Source organism: Dendrobates tinctorius, unplaced genomic scaffold (assembly GCF_039654945.1).
Source record: "Dendrobates tinctorius isolate UK_male_01 unplaced genomic scaffold, ASM3965494v1 ptg000204l, whole genome shotgun sequence".
In the NCBI taxonomy this organism is placed as follows: Eukaryota; Metazoa; Chordata; class Amphibia; order Anura; family Dendrobatidae; genus Dendrobates; species Dendrobates tinctorius.
This window is the reverse complement of record NW_027361871.1, coordinates 2,279,944-2,297,992: the sequence shown is the minus strand read 5'-3', so window position 1 is coordinate 2,297,992 and position 18,049 is coordinate 2,279,944. Positions and strand designations below refer to the sequence as shown.

Genomic DNA, 18,049 nt, shown 5'->3' with positions numbered 1-18,049 from the left:
TGGGACAGTAGTAGTCCCATCATCCGGCTAATGTGTTAAATGTTAAAAAAAAAAAAAAAATACTACATACATACTACATGCTACATACATACTACATGCTACATACATACTACATATATACTACATACATACTACATGCATGCTACATACATACTACATGCTACATACATACTACATGCATGCTACATACATACTACATACATACTACATATATACTACATACATACTACATACATGCTACATACATACTGCATGCTACATACATACTACATACATACTACATACATACTACATGCATGCTACATACATACTACATGCATACTACATATATACTACATGCTACATACATACTGCATGCTACATACATACTACATATATACTACATACATACTACATATATACTACATGCTACATACATACTACATGCTACATACATACTACATATATACTACATACATACTACATACATGCTACATACATACTGCATGCTACATACATACTACATACATACTACATACATACTACATGCATGCTACATACATACCACATACATACTACATGCATGCTACATGCATGCTACATACATACTACATGCTACATACATACCACATACATACTACATACATGCTACATATATACTACATGCATGCTACATACATACTACATATATACTACATGCATGCTACATACATACTACATACATACCACATATATACTACATACATACAATACATACATAGACATACAGTACATATAACATAGAGTAACATACTTACCAATACTTGTCACATTGTTCCCCGAAGCCATTGTCTTTCCGGAATAAATATTAACATAACAAACCACAAAAATACTCACCCACGATCCGAAGCAGTCCACGAGTGTGTCCCACGACGATCTTGGGTAGAGAACTGCAGCATCAGATGATGCTGCCGTTCTCTACGGGCTGCAGGAATCCAATGACGGAAGGTAGGTATCCTTCCGCACTGTATTCCTCCGCCACTTAAAAAAAAAAAAGTCCCTAGTCTCACTTTATGCCATTGCTGCGTGGGAATTTCCCACACAGCAATGGCATAAAGTGAGACTAGGGACTTTTTTTTTTTTTAAGTGGCGGAGGAATACAGTGCGGAAGGATACCTACCTTCCGTCATTGGATTCCTGCAGCCAGTAGAGAACGGCAGCAACAGCTGATGCTGCAGTTCTCTACCCAAGATCGTCGTGGGACACACTCGTGGACTGCTTCGGATCGTGGGTGAGTATTTTTGTGGTTTGTTATGTTAATATTTATTCCGGAAAGACAATGGCTTCGGGGAACAATGTGACAAGTATTGGTAAGTATGTTACTCTATGTTATATGTACTGTATGTCTATGTATGTATTGTATGAATGTATTGTATGTATGTAGTATATATGTGGTATGTATGTAGCATGCATGTAGCATGCATGTAGTATATATGTAGTATGTATGTAGCATGCATGTAGTATATATGTAGTATGTATGTAGCATGTAGTATGTATGTAGCATGCATGTAGTATATATGTAGTATGTATGTAGCATGTAGTATGTATGTAGCATGCATGTAGTATATATGTAGCATGCATGTAGTATGTATGTAGCATGCATGTAGTATGTATATGGTATGTATGTAGTATGTATGTAGCATGCATGTAGTATATATGTGTTATGTATGTGGTATGTATGTAGCATGCATGTAGTATGTATGTTGCATGCATGTAGTATGTATGTAGTATATATGTAGTATGTATGTAGCATGTAGTATGTATGTAGTATGTATGTAGCATGCATGTAGCATGCAGTATGTATGTAGCATGCATGTAGTATATATGTAGTATGTATGTAGCATGTAGTATGTAGCATGCATGTAGTATATATGTAGTATGTAGCATGTAGTATGTATGTAGCATGCATGTAGTATATATGTGTTATGTATGATGCATGTAGCATGCATGTAGTATGTATGTAGTATATATGTAGTATGTATGTAGCATGTAGTATGTAGCATGCATGTAGTATATATGTAGTATGTAGCATGTAGTATGTATGTAGCATGCATGTAGTATATATGTGTTATGTATGATGCATGTAGCATGCATGTAGTATGCATGTAGTATATATGTAGTATGTATGTTGCATGTAGTATGAATGTAGCATGTATGTAGTATGTAGTATGAATGTAGCATGTATGTAGTATGCATGTTGTATGTATGTAGCATGTAATTTTTTTTTTTTTTTTTTTTACATTTAACACATTAGCCGGATGATGGGACTACTACTGTCCCATCATTGGCTAATGTGTCAATCACTGTCATGGTAGCAGGCATCGCCCGATGGGACTTGTAGTCCCATCGGACGATGCCTGCACAGCCCCCCGGCAGGCCGGCACAGCCCCCCGGAGCCTGCACAGCCCCCCGGCAGGCCGGCACAGCCCCCCGGCAGGCCGGCACAGCCCCCCGGAGCCTGCACAGACCACCGGCAGGCCGGCACAGACCACCGGAGCCTGCACAGACCCCCTGGCAGGCCGGCACAGCCCCCCGAAAGGCCCGTACAGACCCCAGAGAGGCTGTACAAGGGCAGGAAAGGGTTTTTCTTATTCCGATACCGGAAGTCCCATAGACTTGAATGGGACTTCCGGTATCGGAATCGGCGATACCGATACTTTTTTTAAAGATCGGCCGATACCATCCGATACGATACTTTGAAGTATCGGACGGTATCGCTCAACTCTAATGACAATGTAAAACCAGTTGCTTTTGTTTTGAAATGCCTCCTTTCTATGCATCTCTAATCCGTTTATCCAATGTCTCTCACCTTTATGTCCTTTGGCTTAGTTGGTCAAAGAGCCTGTTTAATAAACAGAAAATCTTGAACTTGAATGCCAGCAGTGCTATTCTTTCTTTATGTCAGTTTGGGGCTTCTTAACTCTCTATGCAGGCTTTCTAATGTATCACACCTGTTTGTACTTTGTCTTAGTTGGTCAAAGAGCCTGTTTAGTAAACAGAAAATCTTGAATTTGAATGCCAGCAGTGCTATTCTTTCTTTATGTCAGTTTGGGGCTTCTTAACTCTCTAAGCAGGCTTTCTAATGTATCACACCTGTTTGTCCTTTGTCTTAGTTGGTCAAAGAGCCTGTTTAGTAAACAGAAAATTTTGAATTTGAATGCCAGCAGTCCTCTTCCTTCTTTATCTCATTTTAGGGCTGTTTAACTCTCTAAGCAGGCTTTCTAATGTATCACACCTGTTTGTCCTTTGGCTTAGTTGGTCAAAGAGCCTATTTAGTAAATGGAAAATCTTGATTTTGAATGTCAGCAGTGCTTTCTATTCTTCATCTCATTTTGTGGGTTTTTACCCCAAAAAGAGGACTTTTACTCTTGTTTGTCATCAAATATTAATTTCCCACAGCCCTAATATAGTGCAATTGAGAAAAAAAATTCTCTGCTGTTGAAACACTTTAAAAGGAATTAGAGGATATAATTTTCTTTACAGAATATAGGATGGCATCAACCTTTACAAATTAAAACCAGTGGATTTACAGATCTGACTCTGCAAAGTTTGATAGCAGCACAGGAGTATTGTAAACTTTCATGCTTGAAGTGTCCACCGCTTGGGTTAAAAATGAAAACCAAACCATTCAACACGAAAGAAGAAGCAGATTAATCCGACGAGGCTGGGATTCGAACCCATGCATTCAGAGCACAATGGATTAGCAGTCCATCGCCTTAACCACTCGGCCACCTCGTCTACATAGCACCTGTGCGTTTAGGTGGGAAGATGTTGAGAGGGTTTTTACCAGTCAGTGTTTTTTCACTGAAGATTGTATGTTGGCTTTTGTCAGAGTTGCCTTATCTCGTCAACTACAGTGCCTGTTGTTTGAAGTTAGCTTGGGGAAAACTCTATCAGAAATGAACCAGTGCTGAGGTTTTTAATATCAATTAGTCATAATTTTTCCTCCTTTTGGTTTTGCCATGGCATTTCTTCAATCTGTCTATTCTGTGTCATAACTTGGAAGCAAAACAAGTCCCAAATTTCAGCTGTGCTAAAAGATGGCTCATTCAATTGCAAAACTTCAAAGCCTTTGTCCTCGATACAGCTTCTGTAAATTTGTCAGTCTTTTAAATGAATGCTCTTCAAAATTTACTTGGCTTCTTAAGTGTTATGACTGAGATTGAAATCTTATTCCATGTTTCTGCTCTACGTGGAATGGAACTCAAGCTCAATATTGTTTTGCTGCGCTAACCAGTTGAATGTTCGATTGGTGCTTCAATCTTCCTTGGATTTCAAATGCATTCCATCTTCAGGTTCTGTGGCTTAGTTGGTTAAAGCGCCTGTCTAGTAAACAGGAGATCCTGAGTTTGAATCTCAGCAGTGCCTTGTTTTCATCTCCTCACAAAGAAGCTTCCTATCTTAAAAATAGGTGTTTCACTTGCGACTGATAGTGCAATTGTGAGATTAAAAATCTCTTCTATCTATGAGATATAAAGGAAGAAAGATGGCTTCAAGCATGACAATGTAAAACCAGTTGCTTTTGTTTTGAAATGCCTCCTTTCTATGCATCTCTAATCCGTTTATCCAATGTCTCTCACCTTTATGTCCTTTGGCTTAGTTGGTCAAAGAGCCTGTTTAGTAAACAGAAAATCTTGAATTTGAATGCCAGCAGTGCTATTCTTTCTTTATGTCAGTTTGGGGCTTCTTAACTCTCTATGCAGGCTTTCTAATGTATCACACCTGTTTGTACTTTGTCTTAGTTGGTCAAAGAGCCTGTTTAGTAAACAGAAAATCTTGAATTTGAATGCCAGCAGTGCTATTCTTTCTTTATGTCAGTTTGGGGCTTCTTAACTCTCTAAGCAGGCTTTCTAATGTATCACACCTGTTTGTCCTTTGTCTTAGTTGGTCAAAGAGCCTGTTTAGTAAACAGAAAATTTTGAATTTGAATGCCAGCAGTCCTCTTCCTTCTTTATCTCATTTTAGGGCTGTTTAACTCTCTAAGCAGGCTTTCTAATGTATCACACCTGTTTTTCCTTTGGCTTAGTTTGTCAAAGAGCCTATTTAGTAAATGGAAAATCTTGATTTTGAATGTCAGCAGTGCTTTCTATTCTTCATCTCATTTTGTGGGTTTTTACCCCAAAAAGAGGACTTTTACTCTTGTTTGTCATCAAATATTAATTTCCCACAGCCCTAATATAGTGCAATTGAGAAAAAAAATTCTCTGCTGTTGAAACACTTTAAAAGGAATTAGAGGATATAATTTTCTTTACAGAATATAGGATGGCATCAACCTTTACAAATTAAAACAAGTGGATTTACAGATCTGACTCTGCAAAGTTTGATAGCAGCACAGGCGTATTGTAAACTTTCATGCTTGAAGTGTCCACCGCTTGGATTAAAAATGAAAACCAAACCATTCAACACGAAAGAAGAAGCAGATTAATCCGACGAGGCTGGGATTCGAACCCATGCATTCAGAGCACAATGGATTAGCAGTCCATCGCCTTAACCACTCGGCCACCTCGTCTACATAGCATCTGTGTGTTTAGGTGGGAAGATTTTGAGAGGGTTTTTACCAGTCAGTGTTTTTTCACTGAAGATTGTATGTTGGCTTTTGTCAGAGTTGCCTTATCTCGTCAACTACAGTGCCTGTTGTTTGAAGTTAGCTTGGGGAAAACTCTATCAGAAATGAACCAGTGCTGAGGTTTTTAATATCAATTAGTCATAATTTTTCCTCCTTTTGGTTTTGCCATGGCATTTCTTCAATCTGTCTATTCTGTGTCATAACTTGGAAGCAAAACAAGTCCCAAATTTCAGCTGTGCTAAAAGATGGCTCATTCAATTGCAAAACTTCAAAGCCTTTGTCCTCGATACAGCTTCTGTAAATTTGTCAGTCTTTTAAATGAATGCTCTTCAAAATTTACTTGGCTTCTTAAGTGTTATGACTGAGATTGAAATCTTATTCCATGTTTCTGCTCTACGTGGAATGGAACTCAAGCTCAATATTGTTTTGCTGCGCTAACCAGTTGAATGTTCGATTGGTGCTTCAATCTTCCTTGGATTTCAAATGCATGCCATCTTCAGGTTCTGTGGCTTAGTTGGTTAAAGCGCCTGTCTAGTAAACAGGAGATCCTGAGTTTGAATCTCAGCAGTGCCTTGTTTTCATCTCCTCACAAAGAAGCTTCCTATCTTAAAAATAGGTGTTTCACTTGCGACAGATAGTGCAATTGTGAGATTAAAAATCTCTTCTATCTATGAGATATAAAGGAAGAAAGATGGCTTCAAGCATGACAATGTAAAACCAGTTGCTTTTGTTTTGAAATGCCTCCTTTCTATGCATCTCTAATCCGTTTATCCAATGTCTCTCACCTTTATGTCCTTTGGCTTAGTTGGTCAAAGAGCCTGTTTAGTAAACAGAAAATCTTGAATTTGAATGCCAGCAGTGCTATTCTTTCTTTATGTCAGTTTGGGGCTTCTTAACTCTCTAAGCAGGCTTTCTAATGTATCACACCTGTTTGTCCTTTGTCTTAGTTGGTCAAAGAGCCTGTTTAGTAAACAGAAAATCTTGAATTTGAATGCCAGCAGTGCTATTCTTTCTTTATGTCAGTTTGGGGCTTCTTAACTCTCTATGCAGGCTTTCTAATGTATCACACCTGATTGTGCTTTGTCTTAGTTGGTCAAAGAGCCTGTTTAGTAAACAGAAAATCTTGAATTTGAATGCCAGCAGTGCTATTCTTTCTTTATGTCAGTTTGGGGCTTCTTAACTCTCTAAGCAGGCTTTCTAATGTATCACACCTGTTTGTCCTTTGTCTTAGTTGGTCAAAGAGCCTGTTTAGTAAACAGAAAATTTTGAATTTGAATGCCAGCAGTCCTTTTCCTTCTTTATCTCATTTTAGGGCTGTTTAACTCTCTAAGCAGGCTTTCTAATGTATCACACCTGTTTGTCCTTTGGCTTAGTTGGTCAAAGAGCCTATTTAGTAAACAGAAAATCTTGAATTTGAATGCCAGCAGTCCTCTTCCTTCTTTATCTCAGTTTAGGGCTGTTTAACTCTCTAAGCAGGCTTTCTAATGTATCACACCTGTTTGTCCTTTGGCTTAGTTGGTCAAAGAGCCTATTTAGTAAATGGAAAATCTTGATTTTGAATGTCAGCAGTGCTTTCTATTCTTCATCTCATTTTGTGGGTTTTTACCCCAAAAAGAGGACTTTTACTCTTGTTTGTCATCAAATATTAATTTCCCACAGCCCTAATATAGTGCAATTGAGAAAAAAAATTCTCTGCTGTTGAAACACTTTAAAAGGAATTAGAGGATATAATTTTCTTTACAGAATATAGGATGGCATCAAGCTTTACAAATTAAAACAAGTGGATTTACAGATCTGACTCTGCAAAGTTTGATAGCAGCACAGGCGTATTGTAAACTTTCATGCTTGAAGTGTCCACCGCTTGGGTTAAAAATGAAAACCAAACCATTGAACACGAAAGAAGAAGCAGATTAATCCGACGAGGATGGGATTCGAACCCATGCATGCAGAGCACAATGGATTAGCAGTCCATCGCCTTAACCACTCGGCCACCTCGTCTACATAGCACTTGTGAGTTTAGGTGGGAAGATGTTGAGAGGGTTTTTACCAGTCAGTGTTTTTTCACTGAAGATTGTATGTTGGCTTTTGTCAGAGTTGCCTTATCTCGTCAACTACAGTGCCTGTTGTTTGAAGTTAGCTTGGGGAAAACTCTATCAGAAATGAACCAGTGCTGAGGTTTTTAATATCAATTAGTCATAATTTTTCCTCCTTTTGGTTTTGCCATGGCATTTCTTCAGTCTGTCTATTCTGTGTCATAACTTGGAAGCAAAACAAGTCCCAAATTTCAGCTGTGCTAAAAGATGGCTCATTCAATTGCAAAACTTCAAAGCCTTTGTCCTCGATACAGCTTCTGTAAATTTGTCAGTCTTTTAAATGAATGCTCTTCAAAATTTACTTGGCTTCTTAAGTGTTATGACTGAGATTGAAATCTTATTCCATGTTTCTGCTCTACGTGGAATGGAACTCAAGCTCAATATTGTTTTGCTGCGCTAACCAGTTGAATGTTCGATTGGTGCTTCAATCTTCCTTGGATTTCAAATGCATGCCATCTTCAGGTTCTGTGGCTTAGTTGGTTAAAGCGCCTGTCTAGTAAACAGGAGATCCTGAGTTTGAATCTCAGCAGTGCCTTGTTTTCATCTCCTCACAAAGAAGCTTCCTATCTTAAAAATAGGTGTTTCACTTGCGATTGATAGTGCAATTGTGAGATTAAAAATCTCTTCTATCTATGAGATATAAAGGAAGAAAGATGGCTTCAAGCATGACAATTAGTGTTGAGCATTCCGATACCGCAAGTATCGGGTATCGGCCGATACTTGCTGTATCGGAATTCCGATACCGACTTCCGATATTTTTTCAATATCGGAATTCGGCATCGGAATCGGAAGTTCAGTTGATTGATGGCCTGATGTCATCATGATGCGCGGTGTGTGCGCATCATGATGCGCCGTCATTTCGGGCCTTCCGGGGGTCTCTGCCGGCCTGCCGGGGGGCTGTGCCGGCCTGCCGGGGGGCTGTGTGGACTGCCCGGGGTCTCTGCCGGCCTGCCGGGGGGCTGTGCCGGCCTGCCGGGGGGCTGTGCACCCTGTGGGGGTCTGTACCGGCCTGCCGGGGGGCTGTGCCGGCCTGCAGGGGGGCTGTGCTGATGTCCGGGGGTCTGTGCAAGCATCGTCCGATGGGACTACAAGTCCCATCGGGCGATGCCTGCTACCATGACAGTGATTGACACATTAGCCAATGATGGGACAGTAGTAGTCCCATCATCCGGCTAATGTGTTAAATGTTAAAAAAAAAAAAAAAAAATACTACATACATACTACATGCTACATACATACTACATGCTACATACATACTACATATATACTACATACATACTACATGCATGCTACATACATACTACATGCTACATACATACTACATGCATGCTACATACATACTACATACATACTACATATATACTACATACATACTACATACATGCTACATACATACTGCATGCTACATACATACTACATACATACTACATACATACTACATGCATGCTACATACATACTACATGCATACTACATATATACTACATGCTACATACATACTGCATGCTACATACATACTACATATATACTACATACATACTACATATATACTACATGCTACATACATACTACATGCTACATACATACTACATATATACTACATACATACTACATACATGCTACATACATACTGCATGCTACATACATACTACATACATACTACATACATACTACATGCATGCTACATACATACCACATACATACTACATGCATGCTACATGCATGCTACATACATACTACATGCTACATACATACCACATACATACTACATACATGCTACATATATACTACATGCATGCTACATACATACTACATATATACTACATGCATGCTACATACATACTACATACATACCACATATATACTACATACATACAATACATACATAGACATACAGTACATATAACATAGAGTAGCATACTTACCAATACTTGTCACATTGTTCCCCGAAGCCATTGTCTTTCCGGAATAAATATTAACATAACAAACCACAAAAATACTCACCCACGATCCGAAGCAGTCCACGAGTGTGTCCCACGACGATCTTGGGTAGAGAACTGCAGCATCAGATGATGCTGCCGTTCTCTACGGGCTGCAGGAATCCAATGACGGAAGGTAGGTATCCTTCCGCACTGTATTCCTCCGCCACTTAAAAAAAAAAAAGTCCCTAGTCTCACTTTATGCCATTGCTGCGTGGGAATTTCCCACACAGCAATGGCATAAAGTGAGACTAGGGACTTTTTTTTTTTTTAAGTGGCGGAGGAATACAGTGCGGAAGGATACCTACCTTCCGTCATTGGATTCCTGCAGCCAGTAGAGAACGGCAGCAACAGCTGATGCTGCAGTTCTCTACCCAAGATCGTCGTCGGACACACTCGTGGACTGCTTCGGATCGTGGGTGAGTATTTTTGTGGTTTGTTATGTTAATATTTATTCCGGAAAGACAATGGCTTCGGGGAACAATGTGACAAGTATTGGTAAGTATGTTACTCTATGTTATATGTACTGTATGTCTATGTATGTATTGTATGAATGTATTGTATGTATGTAGTATATATGTGGTATGTATGTAGCATGCATGTAGCATGCATGTAGTATATATGTAGTATGTATGTAGCATGCATGTAGTATATATGTAGTATGTATGTAGCATGTAGTATGTATGTAGCATGCATGTAGTATATATGTAGTATGTATGTAGCATGTAGTATGTATGTAGCATGCATGTAGTATATATGTAGCATGCATGTAGTATGTATGTAGCATGCATGTAGTATGTATATGGTATGTATGTAGTATGTATGTAGCATGCATGTAGTATATATGTGTTATGTATGTGGTATGTATGTAGCATGCATGTAGTATGTATGTTGCATGCATGTAGTATGTATGTAGTATATATGTAGTATGTATGTAGCATGTAGTATGTATGTAGTATGTATGTAGCATGCATGTAGCATGCAGTATGTATGTAGCATGCATGTAGTATATATGTAGTATGTATGTAGCATGTAGTATGTAGCATGCATGTAGTATATATGTAGTATGTAGCATGTAGTATGTATGTAGCATGCATGTAGTATATATGTGTTATGTATGATGCATGTAGCATGCATGTAGTATGTATGTAGTATATATGTAGTATGTATGTAGCATGTAGTATGTAGCATGCATGTAGTATATATGTAGTATGTAGCATGTAGTATGTATGTAGCATGCATGTAGTATATATGTGTTATGTATGATGCATGTAGCATGCATGTAGTATGCATGTAGTATATATGTAGTATGTATGTTGCATGTAGTATGAATGTAGCATGTATGTAGTATGTAGTATGAATGTAGCATGTATGTAGTATGCATGTTGTATGTATGTAGCATGTAATTTTTTTTTTTTTTTTTTTTACATTTAACACATTAGCCGGATGATGGGACTACTACTGTCCCATCATTGGCTAATGTGTCAATCACTGTCATGGTAGCAGGCATCGCCCGATGGGACTTGTAGTCCCATCGGACGATGCCTGCACAGCCCCCCGGCAGGCCGGCACAGCCCCCCGGAGCCTGCACAGCCCCCCGGCAGGCCGGCACAGCCCCCCGGCAGGCCGGCACAGCCCCCCGGAGCCTGCACAGACCACCGGCAGGCCGGCACAGACCACCGGAGCCTGCACAGACCCCCTGGCAGGCCGGCACAGCCCCCCGAAAGGCCCGTACAGACCCCAGAGAGGCTGTACAAGGGCAGGAAAGGGTTTTTCTTATTCCGATACCGGAAGTCCCATAGACTTGAATGGGACTTCCGGTATCGGAATCGGCGATACCGATACTTTTTTTAAAGATCGGCCGATACCATCCGATACGATACTTTGAAGTATCGGACGGTATCGCTCAACTCTAATGACAATGTAAAACCAGTTGCTTTTGTTTTGAAATGCCTCCTTTCTATGCATCTCTAATCCGTTTATCCAATGTCTCTCACCTTTATGTCCTTTGGCTTAGTTGGTCAAAGAGCCTGTTTAATAAACAGAAAATCTTGAACTTGAATGCCAGCAGTGCTATTCTTTCTTTATGTCAGTTTGGGGCTTCTTAACTCTCTATGCAGGCTTTCTAATGTATCACACCTGTTTGTACTTTGTCTTAGTTGGTCAAAGAGCCTGTTTAGTAAACAGAAAATCTTGAATTTGAATGCCAGCAGTGCTATTCTTTCTTTATGTCAGTTTGGGGCTTCTTAACTCTCTAAGCAGGCTTTCTAATGTATCACACCTGTTTGTCCTTTGTCTTAGTTGGTCAAAGAGCCTGTTTAGTAAACAGAAAATTTTGAATTTGAATGCCAGCAGTCCTCTTCCTTCTTTATCTCATTTTAGGGCTGTTTAACTCTCTAAGCAGGCTTTCTAATGTATCACACCTGTTTGTCCTTTGGCTTAGTTGGTCAAAGAGCCTATTTAGTAAATGGAAAATCTTGATTTTGAATGTCAGCAGTGCTTTCTATTCTTCATCTCATTTTGTGGGTTTTTACCCCAAAAAGAGGACTTTTACTCTTGTTTGTCATCAAATATTAATTTCCCACAGCCCTAATATAGTGCAATTGAGAAAAAAAATTCTCTGCTGTTGAAACACTTTAAAAGGAATTAGAGGATATAATTTTCTTTACAGAATATAGGATGGCATCAACCTTTACAAATTAAAACCAGTGGATTTACAGATCTGACTCTGCAAAGTTTGATAGCAGCACAGGAGTATTGTAAACTTTCATGCTTGAAGTGTCCACCGCTTGGGTTAAAAATGAAAACCAAACCATTCAACACGAAAGAAGAAGCAGATTAATCCGACGAGGCTGGGATTCGAACCCATGCATTCAGAGCACAATGGATTAGCAGTCCATCGCCTTAACCACTCGGCCACCTCGTCTACATAGCACCTGTGCGTTTAGGTGGGAAGATGTTGAGAGGGTTTTTACCAGTCAGTGTTTTTTCACTGAAGATTGTATGTTGGCTTTTGTCAGAGTTGCCTTATCTCGTCAACTACAGTGCCTGTTGTTTGAAGTTAGCTTGGGGAAAACTCTATCAGAAATGAACCAGTGCTGAGGTTTTTAATATCAATTAGTCATAATTTTTCCTCCTTTTGGTTTTGCCATGGCATTTCTTCAATCTGTCTATTCTGTGTCATAACTTGGAAGCAAAACAAGTCCCAAATTTCAGCTGTGCTAAAAGATGGCTCATTCAATTGCAAAACTTCAAAGCCTTTGTCCTCGATACAGCTTCTGTAAATTTGTCAGTCTTTTAAATGAATGCTCTTCAAAATTTACTTGGCTTCTTAAGTGTTATGACTGAGATTGAAATCTTATTCCATGTTTCTGCTCTACGTGGAATGGAACTCAAGCTCAATATTGTTTTGCTGCGCTAACCAGTTGAATGTTCGATTGGTGCTTCAATCTTCCTTGGATTTCAAATGCATGCCATCTTCAGGTTCTGTGGCTTAGTTGGTTAAAGCGCCTGTCTAGTAAACAGGAGATCCTGAGTTTGAATCTCAGCAGTGCCTTGTTTTCATCTCCTCACAAAGAAGCTTCCTATCTTAAAAATAGGTGTTTCACTTGCGACTGATAGTGCAATTGTGAGATTAAAAATCTCTTCTATCTATGAGATATAAAGGAAGAAAGATGGCTTCAAGCATGACAATGTAAAACCAGTTGCTTTTGTTTTGAAATGCCTCCTTTCTATGCATCTCTAATCCGTTTATCCAATGTCTCTCACCTTTATGTCCTTTGGCTTAGTTGGTCAAAGAGCCTGTTTAGTAAACAGAAAATCTTGAATTTGAATGCCAGCAGTGCTATTCTTTCTTTATGTCAGTTTGGGGCTTCTTAACTCTCTATGCAGGCTTTCTAATGTATCACACCTGTTTGTACTTTGTCTTAGTTGGTCAAAGAGCCTGTTTAGTAAACAGAAAATCTTGAATTTGAATGCCAGCAGTGCTATTCTTTCTTTATGTCAGTTTGGGGCTTCTTAACTCTCTAAGCAGGCTTTCTAATGTATCACACCTGTTTGTCCTTTGTCTTAGTTGGTCAAAGAGCCTGTTTAGTAAACAGAAAATTTTGAATTTGAATGCCAGCAGTCCTCTTCCTTCTTTATCTCATTTTAGGGCTGTTTAACTCTCTAAGCAGGCTTTCTAATGTATCACACCTGTTTTTCCTTTGGCTTAGTTTGTCAAAGAGCCTATTTAGTAAATGGAAAATCTTGATTTTGAATGTCAGCAGTGCTTTCTATTCTTCATCTCATTTTGTGGGTTTTTACCCCAAAAAGAGGACTTTTACTCTTGTTTGTCATCAAATATTAATTTCCCACAGCCCTAATATAGTGCAATTGAGAAAAAAAATTCTCTGCTGTTGAAACACTTTAAAAGGAATTAGAGGATATAATTTTCTTTACAGAATATAGGATGGCATCAACCTTTACAAATTAAAACAAGTGGATTTACAGATCTGACTCTGCAAAGTTTGATAGCAGCACAGGCGTATTGTAAACTTTCATGCTTGAAGTGTCCACCGCTTGGATTAAAAATGAAAACCAAACCATTCAACACGAAAGAAGAAGCAGATTAATCCGACGAGGCTGGGATTCGAACCCATGCATTCAGAGCACAATGGATTAGCAGTCCATCGCCTTAACCACTCGGCCACCTCGTCTACATAGCATCTGTGTGTTTAGGTGGGAAGATGTTGAGAGGGTTTTTACCAGTCAGTGTTTTTTCACTGAAGATTGTATGTTGGCTTTTGTCAGAGTTGCCTTATCTCGTCAACTACAGTGCCTGTTGTTTGAAGTTAGCTTGGGGAAAACTCTATCAGAAATGAACCAGTGCTGAGGTTTTTAATATCAATTAGTCATAATTTTTCCTCCTTTTGGTTTTGCCATGGCATTTCTTCAATCTGTCTATTCTGTGTCATAACTTGGAAGCAAAACAAGTCCCAAATTTCAGCTGTGCTAAAAGATGGCTCATTCAATTGCAAAACTTCAAAGCCTTTGTCCTCGATACAGCTTCTGTAAATTTGTCAGTCTTTTAAATGAATGCTCTTCAAAATTTACTTGGCTTCTTAAGTGTTATGACTGAGATTGAAATCTTATTCCATGTTTCTGCTCTACGTGGAATGGAACTCAAGCTCAATATTGTTTTGCTGCGCTAACCAGTTGAATGTTCGATTGGTGCTTCAATCTTCCTTGGATTTCAAATGCATGCCATCTTCAGGTTCTGTGGCTTAGTTGGTTAAAGCGCCTGTCTAGTAAACAGGAGATCCTGAGTTTGAATCTCAGCAGTGCCTTGTTTTCATCTCCTCACAAAGAAGCTTCCTATCTTAAAAATAGGTGTTTCACTTGCGACAGATAGTGCAATTGTGAGATTAAAAATCTCTTCTATCTATGAGATATAAAGGAAGAAAGATGGCTTCAAGCATGACAATGTAAAACCAGTTGCTTTTGTTTTGAAATGCCTCCTTTCTATGCATCTCTAATCCGTTTATCCAATGTCTCTCACCTTTATGTCCTTTGGCTTAGTTGGTCAAAGAGCCTGTTTAGTAAACAGAAAATCTTGAATTTGAATGCCAGCAGTGCTATTCTTTCTTTATGTCAGTTTGGGGCTTCTTAACTCTCTAAGCTGGCTTTCTAATGTATCACACCTGTTTGTCCTTTGTCTTAGTTGGTCAAAGAGCCTGTTTAGTAAACAGAAAATCTTGAATTTGAATGCCAGCAGTGCTATTCTTTCTTTATGTCAGTTTGGGGCTTCTTAACTCTCTATGCAGGCTTTCTAATGTATCACACCTGATTGTGCTTTGTCTTAGTTGGTCAAAGAGCCTGTTTAGTAAACAGAAAATCTTGAATTTGAATGCCAGCAGTGCTATTCTTTCTTTATGTCAGTTTGGGGCTTCTTAACTCTCTAAGCAGGCTTTCTAATGTATCACACCTGTTTGTCCTTTGTCTTAGTTGGTCAAAGAGCCTGTTTAGTAAACAGAAAATTTTGAATTTGAATGCCAGCAGTCCTTTTCCTTCTTTATCTCATTTTAGGGCTGTTTAACTCTCTAAGCAGGCTTTCTAATGTATCACACCTGTTTGTCCTTTGGCTTAGTTGGTCAAAGAGCCTATTTAGTAAACAGAAAATCTTGAATTTGAATGCCAGCAGTCCTCTTCCTTCTTTATCTCAGTTTAGGGCTGTTTAACTCTCTAAGCAGGCTTTCTAATGTATCACACCTGTTTGTCCTTTGGCTTAGTTGGTCAAAGAGCCTATTTAGTAAATGGAAAATCTTGATTTTGAATGTCAGCAGTGCTTTCTATTCTTCATCTCATTTTGTGGGTTTTTACCCCAAAAAGAGGACTTTTACTCTTGTTTGTCATCAAATATTAATTTCCCACAGCCCTAATATAGTGCAATTGAGAAAAAAAATTCTCTGCTGTTGAAACACTTTAAAAGGAATTAGAGGATATAATTTTCTTTACAGAATATAGGATGGCATCAAGCTTTACAAATTAAAACAAGTGGATTTACAGATCTGACTCTGCAAAGTTTGATAGCAGCACAGGCGTATTGTAAACTTTCATGCTTGAAGTGTCCACCGCTTGGGTTAAAAATGAAAACCAAACCATTCAACACGAAAGAAGAAGCAGATTAATCCGACGAGGATGGGATTCGAACCCATGCATGCAGAGCACAATGGATTAGCAGTCCATCGCCTTAACCACTCGGCCACCTCGTCTACATAGCACCTGTGAGTTTAGGTGGGAAGATGTTGAGAGGGTTTTTACCAGTCAGTGTTTTTTCACTGAAGATTGTATGTTGGCTTTTGTCAGAGTTGCCTTATCTCGTCAACTACAGTGCCTGTTGTTTGAAGTTAGCTTGGGGAAAACTCTATCAGAAATGAACCAGTGCTGAGGTTTTTAATATCAATTAGTCATAATTTTTCCTCCTTTTGGTTTTGCCATGGCATTTCTTCAGTCTGTCTATTCTGTGTCATAACTTGGAAGCAAAACAAGTCCCAAATTTCAGCTGTGCTAAAAGATGGCTCATTCAATTGCAAAACTTCAAAGCCTTTGTCCTCGATACAGCTTCTGTAAATTTGTCAGTCTTTTAAATGAATGCTCTTCAAAATTTACTTGGCTTCTTAAGTGTTATGACTGAGATTGAAATCTTATTCCATGTTTCTGCTCTACGTGGAATGGAACTCAAGCTCAATATTGTTTTGCTGCGCTAACCAGTTGAATGTTCGATTGGTGCTTCAATCTTCCTTGGATTTCAAATGCATGCCATTTTCTGGTGCTGTGGCTTAGTTGGTTAAAGCGCCTGTCTAGTAAACAGGAGATCCTGAGTTCGAATCTCAGCAGTGCCTTGTTTTCATCTCCTCACAAAGAAGCTTCCTATCTTAAAAATAGGTGTTTCACTTGCGACTGATAGTGCAATTGTGGGATGAAAAATCTCTTCTATCTAAGAGATATAAAGGAAGAAAGATGGCTTCAAGCATGACAATGTAAAACCAGTTGATTTAGTTTTGAAATGCCTCCTTTCTATGCATCTCTAATCCGTTTATCCAATGTATCTCACCTTTATGTCCTTTGGCTTAGTTGGTCAAAGAGCCTGTTTAGTAAACAGAAAATCTTGAATTTGAATGCCAGCAGTGCTATTCTTTCTTTATGTCAGTTTGGGGCTTCTTAACTCTCTAAGCAGGCTTTCTAATGTATCACACCTGTTTGTCCTTTGTCTTAGTTGGTCAAAGAGCCTGTTTAGTAAACAGAAAATCTTGAATTTGAATGCCAGCAGTCCTCTTCCTTCTTTATCTCAGTTTAGGGCTGTTTAACTCTCTAAGCAGGCTTTCTAATGTATCACACCTGTTTGTCCTTTGTCTTAGTTGGTCAAAGAGCCTATTTAGTAAATGGAAAATCTTGAATTTGAATGCCAGCAGTCCTTTTCCTTCTTTATCTCAGTTTAGGGCTGTTTAACTCTCTAAGCAGGCTTTTTAATGTTTTTCACCTGTTTGTCCTTTGGCTTAGTTGGTCAAAGAGCCTATTTAGTAAAAGGAAAATCTTGATTTTGAATGTCAGCAGTGCTTTCTATTCTTCATCTCATTTTGTGGGTTTTTACCCCAAAAAGAGGACTTTTACTCTTGCTTGTCATCAAATATTAATTTCCCATAGCCCTAATATAATGCAATTGAGAAAAAAAATTCTCTGCTGTTGAAACACTTTAAAAGGAATTAGAGGATATAATTTTCTTTACAGAATATAGGATGGCATCAAGCTTTACAAATTAAAACCAGTGGATTTACATATCTGACTCTGCAAAGTTTGATAGCAGCACAGGAGTATTGTAAACTTTCATGCTTGAAGTGTCCACCGCTTGGGTTAA

General features: G+C 38.8%; 3 non-coding genes across 3 annotated transcripts; 1 reads left to right on the top strand and 2 right to left on the bottom strand.

Moving 5' to 3' along the window:
- Nucleotides 1-7,500: 7,500 nt before the first annotated feature.
- On the bottom strand, nt 7,501-7,582 carry TRNAS-GCU (transfer RNA serine (anticodon GCU)). Its single transcript has one exon. It is a non-coding gene; the product is annotated as a tRNA-Ser (tRNA).
- An 8,742-nt stretch (nt 7,583-16,324) lies between these two features.
- On the bottom strand, nt 16,325-16,406 carry TRNAS-GCU (transfer RNA serine (anticodon GCU)). Its single transcript has one exon. It is a non-coding gene; the product is annotated as a tRNA-Ser (tRNA).
- Nucleotides 16,407-16,962: 556 nt separating this feature from the next.
- On the top strand, nt 16,963-17,036 carry TRNAT-AGU (transfer RNA threonine (anticodon AGU)). Its single transcript has one exon. It is a non-coding gene; the product is annotated as a tRNA-Thr (tRNA).
- The last annotated feature ends 1,013 nt before the right edge of the window (nt 17,037-18,049 follow it).